The 21,486-nt window shown below is 37.7% G+C and overlaps 1 non-coding gene and 1 pseudogene across 1 annotated transcript; one reads left to right on the top strand and one right to left on the bottom strand.

Annotated features, from left to right (window-relative positions):
- The first annotated feature begins 14,388 nt into the window (after positions 1 to 14,388).
- Positions 14,389 to 14,551, top strand: LOC135046262 (U1 spliceosomal RNA). The gene has a single exon (XR_010238589.1). It is a non-coding gene; the product is annotated as a U1 spliceosomal RNA (small nuclear RNA).
- A 3,252-nt stretch (positions 14,552 to 17,803) lies between these two features.
- Positions 17,804 to 17,982, bottom strand: LOC135046272 (U1 spliceosomal RNA; annotated as a pseudogene).
- Positions 17,983 to 21,486: the final 3,504 nt, after the last annotated feature.

Raw genomic sequence — 21,486 nt, 5'->3', positions numbered from 1 at the left:
CATTGTCACCAGAAGAGCAATACAAAATGTACAAGTGATATATTAAAATCATCTTTCCAGCTTGAATTTCAATGATGCATTGGGGCAACGATTTTGTGAGAAACATCTTCACCCTTAAATAAAGATTTTCTTAATTCCTTACCTGTGTGCTAATTAGATATCACTTTGTTTTCACATTAAACAGACTTCCACATGAGAAAACAGCAAAGATGCAGTGGCGTTAATGTTTCCTGGTGTCAACCTGTATTATTTCCGTAGATATTGAAATGAGGATGCATCTTGCTGCCTTTCCAATGAAGCAAGTTTAATTTAGTAATAGGTGAAAAACCATCCCTACAAAGATGTTAATCAGATACTTGGCTTTGTGGACACTTTTCAGAGAACAAATTTGTTATCATAAAAATAAAGCCAGAAAATGAAGAGCTGTTTAATCACTCAATTGGATTTTTCTGCCAGCATTTTTCTTTTTCTCTGCAACCCACTGCTAAATTGTGCTTCCTAGCTGTTTTTTTTATAAAATCACTTAATCAAATCTAACTCTGATTACATCAGAGAAGGCCAGGTACCCTACACCATAAGAGGGGTTTTGCAATTTTGACTTGTCTACTTAAATATTACCAAAATCTGATCACAATGTCAATTACGTCCCTGGGTGGGATTGAACCACCAACCTTCTGATTAATAGCTGAACACACTAACCGATTGCGCCACAGAGACACTTTGCAAAAAGTACATACTGACAAAGACTAATAAGCATTCATCTAGAACGTTTCCTAGAAAAACTTTAAAAAGTCAATAATCTGGAGAGTTTTTGTAAGATGTTTCTTCCAGCAACCAATGAAGAAACACATTGGTACTTTCGCATGATGAGTGAGTGCTTCAGGATCTCTTGCACTTACATGTGCAGCAGAGTACTGCACTGGAAGCATGCTGGGCCCATAACCCAGAGGTAGGCAGATTGAAACTATCCTTTGCTATATGCATTTTTTTTTTGTTCATTAAAGTAATCCAAAACTGGGATTGATATTTTAGCTTTTATTTTTACTTAAAGTACAATAACTTTTACCATTTTAATTTGTTTTAATAGTATATTGACAGTATTGTTTTCTTTCAAAAATCCAATTAATTTTCTTTACCCGATTTTTAAAATGGTAATTGACAAAAACAAACTACATTGTCACCAGAAGAGCAATACAAAATGTACAAGTGATATATTAAAATCATCTTTCCAGCTTGAATTTCAATGATGCATTGGGGCAACGATTTTGTGAGAAACATCTTCACCCTTAAATAAAGATTTTCTTAATTCCTTACCTGTGTGCTAATTAGATATCACCTTGTTTTCACATTAAACAGACTTCCACATGAGAAAACAGCAAAGATGCAGTGGCGTTAATGTTTCCTGGTGTCAACCTGTATTATTTCCGTAGATATTGAAATGAGGATGCATCTTGCTGCCTTTCCAATGAAGCAAGTTTAATTTAGTAATAGGTGAAAAACCATCCCTACAAAGATGTTAATCAGATACTTGGCTTTGTGGACACTTTTCAGAGAACAAATTTGTTATCATAAAAATAAAGCCAGAAAATGAAGAGCTGTTTAATCACTCAATTGGATTTTTCTGCCAGCATTTTTCTTTTTCTCTGCAACCCACTGCTAAATTGTGCTTCCTAGCTGTTTTTTTTATAAAATCACTTAATCAAATCTAACTCTGATTACATCAGAGAAGGCCAGGTACCCTACACCATAAGAGAGGGTTTGCAATTTTGACTTGTCTACTTAAATATCACCAAAATCTGATCACAAGGTCAATTACGTCCCTGGGTGGGATTGAACCACCAACCTTTTGATTAATAGCTGAACACACTAACAGATTGCGCCACAGAGACACTTTGCAAAAAGTCCATACTGACAAAGACTAATAAGCATTCATCTAGAACGTTTCCTAGAAAAACTTTAAAAAGTCAATAATCTGGAGAGTTTTTGTAAGATGTTTCTTCCAGCAACCAATGAAGAAACACATTGGTACTTTCGCATGATGAGTGAGTGCTTCAGGATCTCTTGCACTTAAATGTGCAGCAGAGTACTGCAATGGAAGCATGCTGGGCCCATAACCCAGAGGTAGGCAGATTGAAACTATCCTTTGCTATATGCATTTTTTTTTGTTCATTAAAGTAATCCAAAACTGGGATTGATATTTTAGCTTTTATTTTTACTTAAAGTACAATAACTTTTACCATTTTAATTTGTTTTAATAGTATATTGACAGTATTGTTTTCTTTCAAAAATCCACTTAATTTTCTTTACCCTATTATTAAAATGGTAATTGACAAAAACAAACTACATTGTCACCAGAAGAGCAATACAAAATGTACAAGTGATACATTAAAATCATCTTTCCAGCTTGAATTTCAATGATGCATTGGGGCAACGATTATGTGAGAAACATCTTCACCCTTAAATAAAGATTTTCTTAATTCCTTACCTGTGTGCTAATTAGATATCACCTTGTTTTCACATTAAACAGACTTCCACATGAGAAAGCAGCAAGGATGCAGTGGCGTTAATGTTTCCTGGTGTCAACCTGTATTATTTCAGTAGATATTGAAATGAGGATGCATCTTGCTGCCTTTCCAATGAAGCAAGTTTAATTTAGTAATAGGTGAAAAACCATCCCTACAAATATGTTAATCAGATACTTGGCTTTGTGGACACTTTTCAGAGAACAAATTAGTTAGCATAAAAATAAAGCCAGAAAATGAAGAGCTGTTTAATCACTCAATTGGATTTTTCTGCCAGCATATTTCTTTTTCTCTGCAACCCACTGCTAAATTGTGCTTCCTAGCTGTTTTTATAAAATCACTGAATCAAATCTAACTCTGATTACATCAGAGAAGGCCAGGTACCCTACACCATAACAGGGGGTTTGAAATTTTGACTTGTCTGCTTAAAGATCACCAAAATCTGATAACAAGGTCAATTAAGTCCCTGGGTGGGATTGAACCACCAACCTTTTGGTTAATAGCCTTACACACTAACTGATTGCGCCACAGCGACACTTTGCAAAAGTACTTACTGACAAAGGCTAATAAGCATTCATCTAGAACGATTCCTAGAAACATTTTAAAAAGTCAATAATGTGGAGAGTTTTTGTAAGATGTTTCTTCCATCAACCAATGAAGAAACACATTGGTACTTTCCCATGATGAGTGAGTGCTTCAGGATCTCTTGCATTTACATGTGCAGCAGAGTACTGTTATGAAAGCATGCTGGGTCCATAACCCAGAGGTAGGCAGATTGAAACTATCCTCTGCTATATGCATTTTTTTTTTGTTAATTAAAGTAATCCAAAACTGGGATTGATATTTTTGCTCTTTTATTTTTACTTAAAGTACAATAACTTTTACCATTTTAATTTGTTTTAATAGTATATTGACAGTATTGTTTTCTTTCAAAAATCCAATTAATTTTCTTTACCCGATTATTAAAATGGTAATTGACAAAAACAAACTACATTGTCACCAGAAGAGCAATACAAAATGTACAAGTGATATATTAAAATCATCTTTCCAGCTTGAATTTCAATGATGCATTGGGGCAACGATTTTGTGAGAAACATCTTCACCCTTAAATAAAGATTTTCTTAATTCCTTACCTGTGTGCTAATTAGATATCACTTTGTTTTCACATTAAACAGACTTCCACATGAGAAAACAGCAAAGATGCAGTGGCGTTAATGTTTCCTGGTGTCAACCTGTATTATTTCCGTAGATATTGAAATGAGGATGCATCTTGCTGCCTTTCCAATGAAGCAAGTTTAATTTAGTAATAGGTGAAAAACCATCCCTACAAAGATGTTAATCAGATACTTGGCTTTGTGGACACTTTTCAGAGAACAAATTTGTTATCATAAAAATAAAGCCAGAAAATGAAGAGCTGTTTAATCACTCAATTGGATTTTTCTGCCAGCATTTTTCTTTTTCTCTGCAACCCACTGCTAAATTGTGCTTCCTAGCTGTTTTTTTTATAAAATCACTTAATCAAATCTAACTCTGATTACATCAGAGAAGGCCAGGTACCCTACACCATAAGAGGGGTTTTGCAATTTTGACTTGTCTACTTAAATATTACCAAAATCTGATCACAATGTCAATTACGTCCCTGGGTGGGATTGAACCACCAACCTTCTGATTAATAGCTGAACACACTAACCGATTGCGCCACAGAGACACTTTGCAAAAAGTACATACTGACAAAGACTAATAAGCATTCATCTAGAACGTTTCCTAGAAAAACTTTAAAAAGTCAATAATCTGGAGAGTTTTTGTAAGATGTTTCTTCCAGCAACCAATGAAGAAACACATTGGTACTTTCGCATGATGAGTGAGTGCTTCAGGATCTCTTGCACTTACATGTGCAGCAGAGTACTGCACTGGAAGCATGCTGGGCCCATAACCCAGAGGTAGGCAGATTGAAACTATCCTTTGCTATATGCATTTTTTTTTTGTTCATTAAAGTAATCCAAAACTGGGATTGATATTTTAGCTTTTATTTTTACTTAAAGTACAATAACTTTTACCATTTTAATTTGTTTTAATAGTATATTGACAGTATTGTTTTCTTTCAAAAATCCAATTAATTTTCTTTACCCGATTTTTAAAATGGTAATTGACAAAAACAAACTACATTGTCACCAGAAGAGCAATACAAAATGTACAAGTGATATATTAAAATCATCTTTCCAGCTTGAATTTCAATGATGCATTGGGGCAACGATTTTGTGAGAAACATCTTCACCCTTAAATAAAGATTTTCTTAATTCCTTACCTGTGTGCTAATTAGATATCACCTTGTTTTCACATTAAACAGACTTCCACATGAGAAAACAGCAAAGATGCAGTGGCGTTAATGTTTCCTGGTGTCAACCTGTATTATTTCCGTAGATATTGAAATGAGGATGCATCTTGCTGCCTTTCCAATGAAGCAAGTTTAATTTAGTAATAGGTGAAAAACCATCCCTACAAAGATGTTAATCAGATACTTGGCTTTGTGGACACTTTTCAGAGAACAAATTTGTTATCATAAAAATAAAGCCAGAAAATGAAGAGCTGTTTAATCACTCAATTGGATTTTTCTGCCAGCATTTTTCTTTTTCTCTGCAACCCACTGCTAAATTGTGCTTCCTAGCTGTTTTTTTTATAAAATCACTTAATCAAATCTAACTCTGATTACATCAGAGAAGGCCAGGTACCCTACACCATAAGAGAGGGTTTGCAATTTTGACTTGTCTACTTAAATATCACCAAAATCTGATCACAAGGTCAATTACGTCCCTGGGTGGGATTGAACCACCAACCTTTTGATTAATAGCTGAACACACTAACAGATTGCGCCACAGAGACACTTTGCAAAAAGTCCATACTGACAAAGACTAATAAGCATTCATCTAGAACGTTTCCTAGAAAAACTTTAAAAAGTCAATAATCTGGAGAGTTTTTGTAAGATGTTTCTTCCAGCAACCAATGAAGAAACACATTGGTACTTTCGCATGATGAGTGAGTGCTTCAGGATCTCTTGCACTTAAATGTGCAGCAGAGTACTGCAATGGAAGCATGCTGGGCCCATAACCCAGAGGTAGGCAGATTGAAACTATCCTTTGCTATATGCATTTTTTTTTGTTCATTAAAGTAATCCAAAACTGGGATTGATATTTTAGCTTTTATTTTTACTTAAAGTACAATAACTTTTACCATTTTAATTTGTTTTAATAGTATATTGACAGTATTGTTTTCTTTCAAAAATCCACTTAATTTTCTTTACCCTATTATTAAAATGGTAATTGACAAAAACAAACTACATTGTCACCAGAAGAGCAATACAAAATGTACAAGTGATACATTAAAATCATCTTTCCAGCTTGAATTTCAATGATGCATTGGGGCAACGATTATGTGAGAAACATCTTCACCCTTAAATAAAGATTTTCTTAATTCCTTACCTGTGTGCTAATTAGATATCACCTTGTTTTCACATTAAACAGACTTCCACATGAGAAAGCAGCAAGGATGCAGTGGCGTTAATGTTTCCTGGTGTCAACCTGTATTATTTCAGTAGATATTGAAATGAGGATGCATCTTGCTGCCTTTCCAATGAAGCAAGTTTAATTTAGTAATAGATGAAAAACCATCCCTACAAATATGTTAATCAGATACTTGGCTTTGTGGACACTTTTCAGAGAACAAATTAGTTAGCATAAAAATAAAGCCAGAAAATGAAGAGCTGTTTAATCACTCAATTGGATTTTTCTGCCAGCATATTTCTTTTTCTCTGCAACCCACTGCTAAATTGTGCTTCCTAGCTGTTTTTATAAAATCACTGAATCAAATCTAACTACATCAGAGAAGGCCAGGTAGCCTACACCATAACAGGGGGTTTGAAATTTTGACTTGTCTACTTAAAGATCACCAAAATCTGATAACAAGGTCAATTAAGTCCCTGGGTGGGATTGAACCACCAACCTTTTGGTTAATAGCCTTACACACTAACTGATTGCGCCACAGCGACACTTTGCAAAAGTACATACTGACAAAGGCTAATAAGCATTCATCTAGAACGATTCCTAGAAACATTTTAAAAAGTCAATAATGTGGAGAGTTTTTGTAAGATGTTTCTTCCATCAACCAATGAAGAAACACATTGGTACTTTCCCATGATGAGTGAGTGCTTCAGGATCTTCTGCACTTACATGTGCAGCAGAGTACTGTAATGGAAGCATGCTGGGTCCATAACCCAGAGGTAGGCAGATTGAAACTATCCTCTGCTATATGCATTTTTTTTTTGTTAATTAACGTAATCCAAAACTGGGATTGATATTTTTGCTCTTTTATTTTTACTTAAAGTACAATAACTTTTACCATTTTAATTTGTTTTAATAGTATATTGACAGTATTGTTTTCTTTCAAAAATCCACTTAATTTTCTTTACCCGATTACTAAAATGGTAATTGACAAAAACAAACTACATTGTCACCAGAAGAGCAATACAAAATGTACAAGTGATATATTAAAATCATCTTTCCAGCTTGAATTTCAATGATGCATTGGGGCAACGATTTTGTGAGAAACATCTTCACCCTTAAATAAAGATTTTCTTAATTCCTTACCTGTGTGCTAATTAGATATCACCTTGTTTTCACATTAAACAGACTTCCACATGAGAAAACAGTAAAGATGCAGTGGCGTTAATGTTTCCTGGTGTCAACCTGTATTATTTCCGTAGATATTGAAATGAGGATGCATCTTGCTGCCTTTCCAATGAAGCAAGTTTAATTTAGTAATAGGTGAAAAACCATCCCTACAAAGATGTTAATCAGATATTTGGCTTTGTGGACACTTTTCAGAGAACAAATTTGTTATCATAAAAATAAAGCCAGAATATGAAGAGCTGTTTAATCACTCAATTGGATTTTTCTGCCAGCATTATTCTTTTTCTCTGCAACCCACTGCTAAATTGTGCTTCCTAGCTGTTTTTTAATAAAATCACTTAATCAAATCTAACCCTGATTACATCAGAGAAGGCCAGGTACCCTACACCATAACAGGGGGTTTGCAATTTTGACTTGTCTACTTAAATATCACCAAAATCTGATCACAAGGTCAATTATGTCCCTGGGAGGGATTGAACCACCAACCTTTTGATTAATAGCTGAACACACTAACCGATTGCGCCACAGAGACACTTTGCAAAAAGTACATACTGACAAAGACTAATAAGCATTCATCTAGAACGTTTCCTAGAAAAACTTTAAAAAATCAATAATCTGGAGAGTTTTTGTAAGATGTTTCTTCCAGCAACCAATGAAGAAACACATTGGTACTTTCGCATGATGAGTGAGTGCTTCAGGATCTCTTGCACTTACATGTGCAGCAGAGTACTGCAATGAAAGCATGCTGGGCCCATAACCCAGAGGTAGGCAGATTGAAACTATCCTCTGCTATATGCATTTTTTATTGTTAATTAAAGTAATCCAAAACTGGGATTGATATTTTTGCTCTTTTATTTTTACTTAAAGTACAATAACTTTTACCATTTTAATTTGTTTTAATAGTATATTGACAGTATTGTTTTCTTTCAAAAATCCACTTAATTTTCTTTACCCTATTATTATAATGGTAATTGACAAAAACAAACTACATTGTCACCAGAAGAGCAATACAAAATGTACAAGTGATATATTAAAATCATCTTTCCAGCTTGAATTTCAATGATGCATTGGGGCAACGATTTTGTGAGAAACACCTTCACCCTTAAATAAAGATTTTCTTAATTCCTTACCTGTGTGCTAATTAGATATCACCTTGTTTTCACATTAAACAGACTTCCACATGCGAAAGCAGCAAGGATGCAGTGGCGTTAATGTTTCCTGGTGTCAACCTGTATTATTTCAGTAGACATTGAAATGAGGATGCATCTTGCTGCCTTTCCAATGAAGCAAGTTTAATTTAGTAATAGGTGAAAAACCATCCCTACAAAGATGTTAATCAGAGACTTGGCTTTGTGGACACTTTTCAGAGAACAAATTTGTTAGCATAAAAATAAAGCCAGAAAATGAAGAGCTGTTTAATCACTCAATTGGATTTTTTTGCCAGCATATTTCTTTTTCTCTGCAACTCACTGCTAAATTGTGCTTCCTAGCTGTTTTTATAAAATCACTAAATCAAATCTAACTCTGATTACATCAGAGAAGGCCAGGTACCCTACACCATAACAGGGGGTTTGAAATTTTGACTTGTCTACTTAAAGATCACCAAAATCTGATAACAAGGTCAATTAAGTCCCTGGGTGGGATTGAACCACCAACCTTTTGGTTAATAGCCTTACACACTAACTGATTGCGCCACAGCGACACTTTGCAAAAGTACATACTGACAAAGACTAATAAGCATTCATCTAGAACGATTCCTAGAAACATTTTAAAAAGTCAATAATGTGGAGAGTTTTTGTAAGATGTTTCTTCCATCAACCAATGAAGAAACACATTGGTACTTTCCCATGATGAGTGAGTGCTTCAGGATCTCTTGCACTTACATGTGCAGCAGAGTACTGTAATGGAAGCATGCTGGGTCCATAACCCAGAGGTAGGCAGATTGAAACTATCCTCTGCTATATGCATTTTTTTTGTTAATTAAAGTAATCCAAAACTGGGATTGATATTTTTGCTCTTTTATTTTTACTTAAAGTACAATAACTTTTACCATTTTAATTTGTTTTAATAGTATATTGACAGTATTGTTTTCTTTCAAAAATCCAATTAATTTTCTTTACCCGATTATTAAAATGGTAATTGACAAAAGCAAACTACATTGTCACCAGAAGAGCAATACAAAATGTACAAGTGATATATTAAAATCATCTTTCCAGCTTGAATTTCAATGATGCATTGGGGCAACGATTTTGTGAGAAAAATCTTCACCCTTAAATAAATATTTTCTTAATTCCTTACCTGTGTGCTAATTAGATATCACCTTGTTTTCACATTAAACAGACTTCCACATGAGAAAGCAGCAAGGATGCAGTGGCGTTAATGTTTCCTGGTGTCAACCTGTATTATTTCAGTAGATATTGAAATGAGGATGCATCTTGCTGCCTTTCCAATGAAGCAAGTTTAATTTAGTAATAGGTGAAAAACCATCCCTACAAAGATGTTAATCAGATACTTGGCTTTGTGGACACTTTTCAGAGAACAAATTTGTTAGCATAAAAATAAAGCCAGAAAATGAAGAGCTGTTTAATCACTCAATTGGATTTTTTTGCCAGCATATTTCTTTTTCTCTGCAACCCACTGCTAAATTGTGCTTCCTAGCTGTTTTTATAAAATCACCGAATCAAATCTAACTCTGATTACATCAGAGAAGGCCAGGTACCCTACACCAGTGTTTCCCAACCACGGTCCTCAAGGCACACTAACAGTCCTGGTTTTAGTGAAATCCAGGCTTGAACACAGGTGACTTAATTAGTACCTCAGTTATTTTGATTTAACCATCTGTGCTGAAGCCTGGATATCACTAAAACCTGCACTGTTGGTGTGCCTTGAGGACCGCGGTTGGGAATGCCTGCCCTACACCATAACAGGGGTTTTCGAAATTTTGACTTGTCTACTTAAAGATCAACAAAATCTGATAACAAGGTCAATTACGTCCCTGGGTGGGGTTGAACCACCAACCTTTTGGTTAATAGCCATACACACTAACTGATTGCGCCACAGCGACACTTTGCAAAAGTACTTACTGACAAAGGCTAATAAGCATTCATCTAGAACGTTTCCTATAAAAACTTTAAATAGTCAATAATCTGGAGAGTTTTTGTAAGATGTTTCTTCCATCAACCAATGAAGAAACACATTGGTACTTTCCCATGATGAGTGAGTGCTTCAGGATCTCTTGCACTTACATGTGCAGCAGAGTACTGTAATGGAAGCATGCTGGGTCCATAACCCAGAGGTAGGCAGATTGAAACTATCCTCTGCTATATGCATTTTTTTTGTTAATTAAAGTAATCCAAAACTGGGATTGATATTTGTGCTCTTTTATTTTTACTTAAAGTACAATAACTTTTACCATTTTAATTTGTTTTAATAGTATATTGACAGTATTGTTTTCTTTCAAAAATCCAATTAATTTTCTTTACCCGATTATTAAAATGGTAATTGACAAAAACAAACTACATTGTCACCAGAAGAGCAATACAAAATGTACAAGTGATATATTAAAATCATCTTACCAGCTTGAATTTCAATGATGCATTGGGGCAACGATTTTGTGAGAAACATCTTCACCCTTAAATAAAGATTTTCTTAATTCCTTACCTGTGTGCTAATTAGATATCACCTTGTTTTCACATTAAACAGACTTCCACATGAGAAAACAGCAAAGATGCAGTGGCGTTAATGTTTCCTGGTGTCAACCTGTATTATTTCCGTAGATATTGAAATGAGGATGCATCTTGCTGCCTTTCCAATGAAGCAAGTTTAATTTAGTAATAGGTGAAAAACCATCCCTACAAAGATGTTAATCAGACACTTGGCTTTGTGGACACTTTTCAGAGAACAAATTAGTTAGCATAAAAATAAAGCCAGAAAATGAAGAGCAGTTTAATCACTCAATTGGATTTTTCTGCCAGCATATTTCTTTTTCTCTGCAACCCACTGCTAAATTGTGCTTCCTAGCTGTTTTTTTATAAAATCACTTAATCAAATCTAACTCTGATTACATCAGAGAAGGCCAGGTACCCTACACCATAAGAGGGGGTTTGAAATTTTGACTAGTCTACTTAAAGATCACCAAAATCTGATAATAAGGTCAATTACATCCCTGGGTGGGATTGAACCACCAACCCTTTGATTAATAACCAAACACACTAACCGATTGCGCCACAGAGACACTTTGCAAACTTTCATACTGACAAAGGCTAATAAGCATTCATCTAGAACGATTCCTAGAAAAACTTTAAAAAGTCAATAATCTGGAGAGTTTTTGTAAGATGTTTCTTCCATCAACCAACGAAGAAACACATTGGTACTTTCCCATGATGAGTGAGTGCTTCAGGATCTCTTGCACTTACATGTGCAGCAGAGTACTGCATTGGAAACATGCTGGGCCCATAACCCAGAGGTAGGCAGATTGAAACTATCCTCTGCTATATGCATTTTTTATTGTTAATTAAAGTAATCCAAAACTGGGATTGATATTTTTGCTCTTTTATTTTTACTTTAAAGTACAATAACTTTTACCATTTTAATTTGTTTTAATAGTATATTGACAGTATTGTTTTCTTTCAAAAATCCACTTAATTTTCTTTACCCTATTTTTATAATGGTAATTGACAAAAACAAACTACATTGTCACCAGAAGAGCAATACAAAATGTACAAGTGATATATTAAAATCATCTTTCCAGCTTGAATTTCAATGATGCATTGGGGCAACGATTTTGTGAGAAACATCTTCACCCTTAAATAAAGATTTTCTTAATTCCTTACCTGTGTGCTAATTAGATATCACCTTGTTTTCACATTAAACAGACTTCCACATGCGAAAGCAGCAAGGATGCAGTGGCGTTAATGTTTCCTGGTGTCAACCTGTATTATTTCAGTAGACATTGAAATGAGGATGCATCTTGCTGCCTTTCCAATGAAGCAAGTTTAATTTAGTAATAGGTGAAAAACCATCCCTACAAAGGTGTTAATCAGAGACTTGGCTTTGTGGACACTTTTCAGAGAACAAATTTGTTAGCATAAAAATAAAGCCAGAAAATGAAGAGCTGTTTAATCACTCAATTGGATTTTTTTGCCAGCATATTTCTTTTTCTCTGCAACTCACTGCTAAATTGTGCTTCCTAGCTGTTTTTATAAAATCACTGAATCAAATCTAACTCTGATTACATCAGAGAAGGCCAGGTACCCTACACCATAAAAGGGGGTTTGAAATTTTGACTTGTCTACTTAAAGATCACCAAAATCTGATAACAAGGTCAATTACGTCCCTGGGTGGGATTGAACCACCAACCTTTTAGTTAATAACCATACACACAGACTGATTGCGCCACAGCGACACTTTGCAAAAGTACATACTGACAAATGCTAATAAGCATTCATCTAGAACGTTTCCTAGAAACATTTTAAAAAGTCAATAATGTGGAGAGTTTTTGTAAGATGTTTCTTCCATCAACCAATAAAGAAACACATTGGAACTTTCCCATGATAAGTGAGTGCTTCAGGACCTCTTGCACTTACATGTGCAGCAGAGTACTGTAATGGAAGCATGCTGGGTCCATAACCCAGAGGTAGGCAGATTGAAACTATCCTCTGCTATATGCATTTTTTTTTGTTAATTAAAGTAATCCAAAACTGGGATTGATATTTTTGCTCTTTTATTTTTACTTAAAGTACAATAACTTTTACCATTTTAATTTGTTTTAATAGTATATTGACAGTATTGTTTTCTTTCAAAAATCCAATTAATTTTCTTTACCCGATTATTAAAATGGTAATTGACAAAAACAAACTACATTGTCACCAGAAGAGCAATACAAAATGTACAAGTGATATATTAAAATCATCTTTCCAGCTTGAATTTCAATGATGCATTGGGGCAACGATTTTGTGAGAAACATCTTCACCCTTTAATAAAGATTTTCTTAATTCCTTACCTGTGTGCTAATTAGATATCACCTTGTTTTCACATTAAACAGACTTCCACATGAGAAAGCAGCAAGGATGCAGTGGCGTTAATGTTTCCTGGTGTCAACCTGTATTATTTCAGTAGATATTGAAATGAGGATGCATCTTGCTGCCTTTCCAATGAAGCAAGTTTAATTTAGTAATAGGTGAAAAACCATCCAAGAGCTGTTTAATCACTCAATTGGATTTTTTTTGCCAGCATATTTCTTTTTCTTTGCAACCCACTGCTAAATTGTGCTTCCTAGCTGTTTTTATAAAATCACTGAATCAAATCTAACTCTGATTACATCAGAGAAGTCTAAATACCTAACACCATAACAGGGGGTTTGAAATTTTGACTTGTCTACTTAAAGATCACCAAAATCTGATAACAAAGTCAATTACATCCCTGGGTGGGATTGAACCACCAACCTTTTGGTTAATAGCCATACACACTAACTGATTGCGCCACAGCGACACTTTGCAAAATTACATACTGACAAAGGCTAATAAACAATCATCTAGAACGTTTCCTAGAAAAACTTTAAAAAGTCAATAATCTGGAGTGTTTTTGTAAGATGTTTCTGCCATCAACCAATGAAGAAACACATTGGTACTTTCCCATGATGAGTGAGTGCTTCAGGATCTCTTGCACTTACATGTGCAGCAGAGTACTGCAATGGAAGCATGCTGGGCCCATAACCCAGAGGTAGAAAGATTGAAACTATCCTCTGCTATATGCATTTTTTTTGTTAATTAAAGTAATCCAAAACTGGGATTGATATTTTTGCTCTTTTATTTTTACTTAAAGTACAATAACTTTTACCATTTTAATTTGTTTTAATAGTATATTGACAGTATTGTTTTCTTTCAAAAATTCACTTAATTTTCTTTTCTGTGTGCTAATTAGATATCACCTTGTTTTCACATTAAATAGACTTCCACATGAGAAAGCAGCAAGGATGCAGTGGCGTTAATGTTTCCTGGTGGTAGTGGGGTACTGTGTTTGTGCTTTCCTCTGGTCAGCTCTGGTAAAAGTCAGATTTCTTTGTCTCAGATCTTCCTCTAGCCTTGTTCTTCTTTCGAGAGTTCCCTTGTGCTGCCTCAGTTGGATCTCCTTCACTTGACAGGGGGGTACCCGAGCAGCGACCCTCCCCAGCACTAGCCCAACTCCTACTTACCTGCCAGGTGAGATACTATGATCAGGAAGGTGCTTCTCCCAGGGAAAGGCTCACCCATTGCAATCTGGGTGTGCTGCTCCTGCGATTTCCCCAAATGTGGGAAACTTGACTGCATAATTTGTGTTTCCCCTGGTCGGCTCTCGTATAATTCAGATCTCTTTGTCTCAGGTCTCTCTCCAGCCTAGTTTGCTGTCTGTTTCCACTTCTCTTTTCTTAAACCGCTCCCTTCTATGCCCTTGTGCACCTTAATTAAATCTAACTCTGATTACGTCAGAGAAGGCCAGGTACCCTACACCATAAGAGGGGGTTTGAAATTTTGACTTGTCTACTTAAAGATCACCAAAATCTGATCACAAGGTCAATTACATCACTGGGTGGGAACCTTTTGGTTAATAGCCCATGTAAGTGCAAGAGATCCTGAAGCACTCACTCATCATGGGAATGTACCAATGTGTTTCTTACAAAAATTCTCCAGATTATTGACTTTTTAAAGTTTTTCTAGGAAACGTTCTAGATGAATGCTTATTAGCCTTTGTCAGTATGTACTTTTGCGAAGTGTCGCTGTGGCGCAATCAGTTAGTGTGTATGGCTATTAACCTAAAGGTTGGTGATTCAATCCCACCCAGGGACGTAATAGACCTTGTTATCAGATTTTGGTGATCTTTAAGTAGACAAGTCAAAATTTCAAACCCCCTCTTATGGTGTAGGGTACCCGGCCTTCTCTGATGTAATCAGAATTAGATTTGATTAAGTGATTTTATAAAAAACAGCTAGGAAGCACAATTTAGCAGTGGGTTGCAGAGAAAAAAAATTATGCTGGCAGAAAAGTCCAATTGAGTGATTAAACAGCTCTTCATTTTCTGATTTTATGTTTATGCTAACAAATTTGCTCTCTGAAAAGTGTCCACAAAGCCAAGTCTCTGATTAACACCTTTGTAGGAATGGTTTTTCACCTATTACTGAATTAAACTTGCTTCATTGGAAAGGTAGCAAGATGCATCCTCATTTCAATGTCTACTGAAATAATACAGGTTGACACCAGGAAACATAAACGTCACTGCATCCTTGCTGCTTCCTCATGGGGAAGTCTGTTTAATGTGAAAACAAGGTGATATCTAATCAGCACACAGGTAAGGAATTAAGAAAATCTTTCTTTATGGGTGAAGATGTTTCTCACAAAATTGTTGCACCAAGGCATCATTGAAATTCAAGCTGGAAAGATGATTTTAATATATCACTTGTACATTTTGTACTGCTCTTCTGGTGACAATGTAGATTGTTTTTGTCAATTACCATTTTAATAATCGGGTAAAGAAAATTAATTGGATTTTTGAAAGAAAACAATACTGTCAATATACTATTAAAACAAATTAAAATGGTAAAAGTTATTGTACTTTAAGTAAAAATAAAAGAGCAAAAATATCAATCCCAGTTTTGGATTACTTTAATTAATAAAAACAATGCATATAGCAGAGGATAGTTTCAATCTGCCTACCTCTGGGTTATGGACCCAGCATGCTTCCATTACAGTACTCTGCTGCACATGTAAGTGCATGAGATCCTGAAGCACTCACATATCATAGGAAAGTACCAATGTGTTTCTTCATTGGTTGATGGAAGAAACATCTTACAAAAACTCTCCACATTATTGACTTTTTAAAATGTTTCTAGGAAACGTTCTAGATGAATGCTTATTAGCCTTTGTCAGTATGTACTTTTGAAAAGTGTCGCTGTGGCGCAATCAGTTAGTGTATAAGGCTATTAACCAAAAGGTTGGTGGTTCAATCCCACCCAGGGACGTAATTGACCTTGTTATCAGATTTCGGTGATCTTTAAGTAGACAAGTCAAAATTTCAAACCCCCTCTTATGGTGTAGGGTACCTGGCCTTCTCTGATGTAATCAGAGTTAGATTTGATAAAGTGATTTTATAAAAAAAACAGCTAGGAAGCACAATTTAGCAGTGGGTTGCAGAGAAAAAGAAAAATGCTGGCAGAAAAATCCAATTGAGTGATTAAACAGCTCTTCATTTTCTGGCTTTATTTTTATGCTAACAAATTTGTTCTCTGAAAAGTGTCCACAAAGCCAAGTCTCTGATTAACACCTTTGTAGGGATGGTTTTTAACCTATTACTAAATTAAACTTGCTTCATTGGAAAGGCAGCAAGATGCATCCTCATTTCAATGTCTACTGAAATAATACAGGTTGACACCAGGAAACATTAACGCCACTGCATCCTTGCTGCTTTCTCATGTGAAAGTCTGTTTAATGTGAAAACAAGGTGATATCTAATTAGCACACAGGTAGGGAATTAAGAAAATCTTTATTTAAGGGTGAAGATGTTTCTCACAAAATCGTTACCTCAATGCATCATTGAAATTCAAGCTGAAAAGATGATTTTAATATATCACTTGTACATTTTGTATTGCTCTTCTGGTGACAATGTAGTTTGTTTTTGTCAATTACCATTTTAATAATAGGGTAAAGAAAATTAAGTGGATTTTTGAAAGAAAACAATACTGTCAATATATTATTAAAACAAATTAAAACAGTAAAAGTTATTGTACTTTAAGTAAAAATAAAAGAGCCAAAATATCAATCCCAGTTTTGGATTACTTTAATTAACAAAAAAAATGCATATAGCAGAGGACAGTTGCAATCTGCCTACCTCTGGGTTATAGGCCCAGCATGCTTCCATTGTAGTCCTTTGCTGCACATGTAAGTGCAAGAGATCCTGAAGCACTCACTCATCATGGGAAAGTACCAATGTGTTTCTTCATTGGTTGATGGAAGGAACATCTTACAAAAACTCTCCAGATTATTGACTTTTTAAAGTTTTTCTAGGAAACGTTCTAGATGAATGCTTATTAACCTTTGTCAGTATGTACTTTTGCAAAGTGTCTCTGAGGCGCAAACAGTTAGCGTGTTCAGTTGTTAACCAAAAGGTTGGTGGTTCAATCCCACCTAGGGACGTAATTGACCTCGTTATCAGATTTTGGTGATCTTTAAGTAGACAAGTAAAAATTTCAAACCACCTCTTATGGTGTAGGGTACCTGGCCTTCTCTGATGTAATCAGAGTTAGATTTGATTAAGTGATTTTATAAAAAAAACAGCCACGAAGCACAATTTAGCAGTGGGTTGCAGAGAAAAAGAAATATGCTGGCAGAAAAATCCAATTGAGTGATTAAACAGCTCTTCATTATCTGGCTTTATTTTTATGCTAACAAATTTGTGCTCTGAAAAGTGTCCACAAAGCCAAGTATCTGATTAACACCTTTGTAGGGATGGTTTTTCACCTATTATTAAATTAAACTTGCTTCATTGGAAAGGCAGCAAGTGATGTCATCCAAGCAGTGGGTCAAAGTTGGCTTCAAACCTCGTCTGCTTATGAAAAGAGAAAAGGGGTATGCAGGGCATGGCGGCCTTTTGCGGTGCTTGGATGACCCCTAGTTCGCATTAGATAATGCAGTCGAGTTTCCCACATTTGGGGAAATCACAGGGGTCAGCATACCCAGAATGCAATGAATGAACCGCACCCTGGGAGAACAGTCTTCATGACCATGGTATCTCCTATGCAAAATAAGTATGATTTGGGATAGGGCTGGGGAGGGCCGCTGCTCAGGCACATCTCTGTCAAGTAAAGGAGATTCAACTGAGGCAGCACAAGGGAACTCTCATCTGGGGACAACAACTGCAGGGAGAACACATATTTTCAGATGAACATGGGAGGGCAGAAGGCTGCCTAATACTGAAGCACCCCCAAACAACAAACCAAATGCAACAACTAGTGCAAGCATTCCTGGGGGAAGGCCTGCAGCAGATGGATTTGCATATGGCGATGTCATCCAAGCAGTGGGTCAAAGTTGGCTTCAACCCTCGTCTGCATATGAAAAGAGAAAAGGGGCGTGCAGGGCATGGCGGCCTTTTGCGGCACTTGGATGACCCCTAGTTTGCATTAAACACCTCCACCCTCCGTCGGTGTGGGGCTCATGTTGGCTATGCCCCAGCCCCTGAAGCATTCAAGCTGATTTCTTGCAGCAGCTGGGCACTGTAACAGCTCCAGAGCTGCTCTGTAAGGCAAGTAAAAGGGTGTGGGCCCTGCAGCACTACCTGTAGTTCGCATTGTGCGAGACCCCTAGTTCGCATTAAACACCCCCACCCTCCTTCGGTGTGGGGCTCATGTTGGCCATGCCCCAGCCCCTGAAGCATTCACGCTGATTTCTTGCAGCAGCTGGGCACTGTAACAGCTCAAGAGCTGCTCTGTAAGGCAAGTAAAAGGGTGTGGGCCCTGCAGCACTACCTGTAGTTTGCATTGTGCATTGGAAGGCACAAAGTAAGCAGACGGGAGGAGAAGTCAGGATAGTGCACAAGGGTATAGACGGGAGGGGCTCAAGAAAAAAGAAGTGGAAACAGACAGCAAACTAGGCTTCCAATGCACAATGCAAACTACAGGTAGTGCTGCAGGGCCCACACCCTTTTACTTGCCTTACAGAGCAGCTCTGGAGCTGTTTAATCACTCAATTGGATTTTTCTGCCAGCATAATTTTTCTCTTACGTCCTAGAGGATGCTGGGGACTCCGTAAGGACCATGGGGGATAGACGGGCTCCGCAGGAGACATGGGCACTTAAAGAAAGACTTTAGATCTGGGTGTGCACTGGCTCCTCCCTCTATGCCCCTCCTCCAGACCTCAGTTTACTACTGTGCCCAGAGGAGACTGGGTGCTTTTCAGGGAGCTCTCCTGAGTTTCCTGACAGAAAGTATATTTGTTAGATTTTTTTATTTTCAGGGAGCCTGCTGGCAACAGACTCCCTGCATCGAGGGGCGGAGGGGAGAGATGCACACCTACTTCTGTGAGTTGATAGGCTCTGCTTCTTAGGCTACTGTACAGCATTAGCTCCAGAGGGATCGGTACGCAGGTCTCACCCTCGCCGTCCGTCCCAGAGCCGCGCCGCCGTCCCCCTCGCAGAGCCGGAAGATAGAAGCCGGGTGAGTATGAGAAGAAAAGAAGACTTCAGAGGCGGCGGAAGACTTCATGATCTTCACTGAGGTAACGCACAGCAGTAAAGCTGTGCTCCATTGCTCCCATACACCTCACACACGGCAGTCAGTGTAAGGGTGAAGGGCTCAGGGGGGACGCCCTGGGCAGCAATATAGACCTCTCTTTGGCAAAATAAATATATATGCAGCTAGGCACTGTATATATATATATAAGAGCCCCCGCCATTTTTTTACTATATTTGAGCGGGACAGAAGCCCGTCGCTGAGGGGGTGGTGCTTCTCCCTCAGCACTCACCAGCACCATTTTCTCCACAGCACCGCTGAGGGGAAGCTCCACGGACTCTCCCCTGCTTATACCACGGTAGAAAGAGGGTCTTAAAGAAGAGGGGGGCACATAATTAGGCGCATATATATATGGAAATACAGCGCTACTGGGTAAACATAAAATTATTGTGTTTTTTTCCTGGGTCATATAGCGCTGGGGTGTGTGCTGGCATACTCTCTCTCTCTGTCTCTCCAAAGGGCCTTGTTGGGGAACTGTCCTCAGATAAGAGGATTCCCTGAGTGTATGGTGTGTCGGTACACGTGTGTCGACATGTCTGAGGTAGAAGGCTCTCCTAGAGAGGAGCAGGAGCAAATTAATGTGGTGTCTCCATCGACAACGCCGACACCTGACTGAATGGATATGTGAAATGTTTTAAGTGCTAATGTAAACTTATTACACAAGAGATTAGACAAAGCTGAAGCTAGGGAACAGTCAGGGAGTCAACCCATGCCTGTCCCTATGTCGCAGGGACCTTCGGGGTCTCAAAAGCGCCCACTATCCCAAATAGTTGACACAGATACCGACACGGATTCTGACTCCAGTGTCGACTACGATGATGCAAAGTTACAGCCAAAATTGGCTAAATGTATTCGATATATGATTATTGCAATAAAAGATGTTTTGCACATCACAGAGTCCCCTGTCCCTGACACGAGGGTACACATCTATAAGGGAAAGAAACCTGAGATAACCTTTCCCCCCTCACATGAGTTGAACGAATTATGTGAAAAAGCTTGGGAATCTCCAGACAAAAAGCTGCAGATTCCCAAAAGGATTCTTATGGCGTATCCTTTCCCGCCAATGGACAGGATACGGTGGGAATCCTCCCCTAGAGTGGATAAAGCATTGACACGCTTATCCAAAAAGGTAGCGCTGCCATCCCAGGATACGGCTACCATCAGGGACCATGCTGACCGCAAGCAGGAGGTTACCCTAAAGTCCATTTACACACATTCTGGTACCTTACTCAGACCGGCAATTGCGTCGGCCGGGGTTGTAGCGCGGTGGCAGCATGGACAGATACCTTATCAGCAGAGATTGAGACCCTAGATAAGGATGCTATGTTATTGACCATAGGGCATATAAAAGATGCTGTCCTATATATAAGAGATGCTCAAAGTGACATTAGTCTACTGGGTTCTAGAATAAACGCTATGTCAATTTCTGCTAGACGAGTCCTATGGACCCGGCAATGGACAGGTGATGCCGACTCAAAAAGGTATATGGAGGTTTTACCTTACAGGGGTGAGGAATTGTTTGGGGAAGGTCTCTCGGACCTAGTCTCCACAGCTACAGCTGGTAAATCAAATTTTTTGCCTTATATTCCCTCACAGCCTAAGAAAGCACCACATTATCAAATGCAGTCCTTTCGATCACAGAGAAACAAGAAAGTACGAGGTGTGTCCTTTCTTGCCAGAGGTAAGGGCAGAGGGAAGAAGCTGCACAACACAGCTAGTTCCCAGGAACAGAAGTCCTCCCCGGCCTCTACAAAATCCACCGCATGACGCTGGGGCTCCGCTAAAGGAGTCCGCCCAGTTGGGGGCACGTCTTCGAGTTTTCAGCCACATCTGGGTTCATTCGCAGGTGGATCCCTAGGCAATAGAAATTGTTTCTCAGGGTTACAAGCTGAAATTCGAAGAGGTGCCTCCTCGCCGGTTTTTCAAATCGGCCCTACCATCTTCTCCCCAGGAAAGGGAGATAGTGTTAAATGCAATTCACAAATTGTATCTTCAACAGGTGGTGGTCAAGGTTCCCCTGCTTCAACAA

This window comes from Pseudophryne corroboree, unplaced genomic scaffold, assembly GCF_028390025.1.
Source record: "Pseudophryne corroboree isolate aPseCor3 unplaced genomic scaffold, aPseCor3.hap2 scaffold_923, whole genome shotgun sequence".
Lineage (NCBI taxonomy): Eukaryota > Metazoa > Chordata > Amphibia > Anura > Myobatrachidae > Pseudophryne > Pseudophryne corroboree.
This window is presented reverse-complemented; position numbering and strand designations above follow the sequence as displayed.